This window comes from Octopus bimaculoides, chromosome 20 (assembly GCF_046866305.1).
Source record: "Octopus bimaculoides isolate indiv1 chromosome 20, ASM4686630v1, whole genome shotgun sequence".
NCBI classification, from domain to species: Eukaryota; Metazoa; Mollusca; class Cephalopoda; order Octopoda; family Octopodidae; genus Octopus; species Octopus bimaculoides.
In genome coordinates this window covers 40178692-40181191 of record NC_142947.1, presented here as the reverse complement: position 1 = coordinate 40181191, position 2500 = coordinate 40178692, and positions in this window count along the sequence as shown.

The following is a 2500-nucleotide window of genomic DNA, read 5'->3' as shown; positions in this document are numbered from 1 at the left end:
GACGTAAACACACCAACATCGGTTCTCAAGCGATGGTGGGGGGACAAAAATAGACACACAGACACAAGTGTACGAATATATAAATACACACATAATACATACATATATATACATGGATACATACATACATACATACATACACACATATATATGAGAGAGTGGACAAACAAAAGAAGGACACTCAAAACACACACACACACACACACACACACACACACACACACACACCCACGACGAGCTTGTCTACCAAATCGACTCACAAGGCTTTAGTTGGCCCGAGGTTATAGCAGAAGTTTGATTTTCACGTTTTTATTATTGTAATGAAAAAAGAAATTTTTAAAATGTTGAACTGTGTTAAACATTAAAACAATATTTTGTAATGTACATAAAGTTCAATTAGCGCTTTCATACGCTAGTAGTGATCATCGGATTTAAAAATATATTTAACTGACAGTTGAGTTCTTGACAACTGTAGTAAAGTGATTGGCTTCTTCTTTTTATATATTTTAGAAGGCTCGAAAAGCTGAATTTTTCGAATACAGTTTTGACAAATCAGCATGCAGCTTAAACGTCTCCGTTTGCCGGGCGCACCGACATTACTAGCAAGATTCGCCTTTATTTTGACCAATCAGCTTGCGGTTTACATCTAATGGTTTTATGAGTAAGCAAACTTAGTTGGTTTCGATCGCTTTTATTTCTATCGGTGGGCGTCTTCTGTAATTTGTTTATATTCATATGTCAGACATATTTTTTACCCCACATCATTAACTGGTTGTTATATTATTGTCGTTATATCCGTTCAGAACGGATTTAAACCTTTTAATGTTTCTTCCAACTAATAATATGTACGAAGAAAAATGGTATGTTTATTTTAGATCAAAATTTAATAAACCAACAATTTTCCTTATATTGAGTGCTAAAAAATGTGGCAGGAAGTATATATATACTTTGTTCGTCCTTACGTTCTGAGTTCACATTCCGCCGAGATCGAACTTGCCTTTCATCCTTTAGGGTTCGAAGAAATAAGTGCTAATAGAAAACCGGCATCGATATAATTGGTTTATGCCACCCATAAAATTGCTCGTCTTATGCTAAAATCTAAAACCATCATTATTACCCAGGTAGCGTGTATATTTCCAGCATATCATTGCGAGTAATGGCTATCAGTACATTTACACTTGGAGCCATTACAATCCCCTTTAGCATCATTTACAAGTTTTGTAATATTTTAACGGTGAATGTAACCGATACCGTCTGATATCCGCCTATCTGGTGTCAAAACTTTTAATTTGTTTCAATTTCAACTTAATTTGTTTACAATTTAAAGTAAGTATTGAATTTACGATACAAAATGAAACAGTTAATTGATTAACCTTTATTAAATTTATATTACTGCAGTTAATTTTATTACAACTTGTTCGTTACGACTTCTAATTAAAGAGAATATTATATTTTGCATTCTAGGATATATTTCACGCCTTTTTCTATTCAAATTTAATAAAAATTGATTTCTTCATATTTTTGATGAAATAATATTTTATCGACATGTACCGTATTAATCTACGTAAGAAAGCACAGTTTAGCTTACATATATTTCAGTTATATCATCCGAAAATTTAATAGTTAGCAACATGTTAACATACGTAAATTAGTTGATTACAACACGTAGCCTAGTCCTTATGGCATATTGTGACTTGTATGCCTTAATGACCCACCAGAACTATGCCAGGAGAGCGCATGCAGATAGTAGAGAATCCCATGCAGTGCAATCAAAGGATAAAAGCCAAAGTAATATGGACCACGTCTACATAGATATAACAATGTCCTTGGCGTTTTACATACATACATACATACATACATGCATACATACATCAACAAAAGAGACAGTGAAGGTCTTGCAATCCCAAGGTGTATATATATATATATCGAACGCCACGCCTCCATTTCCAAGTAAGTGTTATCTTAATAATTCTATCGCTTTGTATGACAGACATACTCTGCGATCTTCAGTTGAAAATGGCATTTTAACATCTATTTCTGACATATTCACTACGTTAGCTTGTATGCGTTCCTTACTTTAAAGGTCCCGCTCCGTTTAAAAGTAAACTATTATGAGCAAGACAAAATTTAAATAAAAAACTATTATTCCCGTAATCAATTGTATCAATAAGATATGTTTTCTGAGTTCTGCTGGTTTTGTGTCTCCCAGAACGTTCGTCACTATCGATATACTTTCGGCCATGTTGGAAAAGTCTCAGTCGCTCGTACATTTGTGTGCCGCTCAAACACCCCTCATCATACACTTTCTGCAACTATATGTAGGGCTTGGAGCACGCTATACACCTTCCTTTCAAGCACTGCTGTAAACAGCAGAAGTAAATTTGAACTGATGTGAAACAGAGTTTGATGGAAATCTGTGCTAAACGGCTTTACTTTGAGCACTTCAGCTTCATTACTATAGCAATATTCCGGATACTTATTGATCAAACATCACACGCGC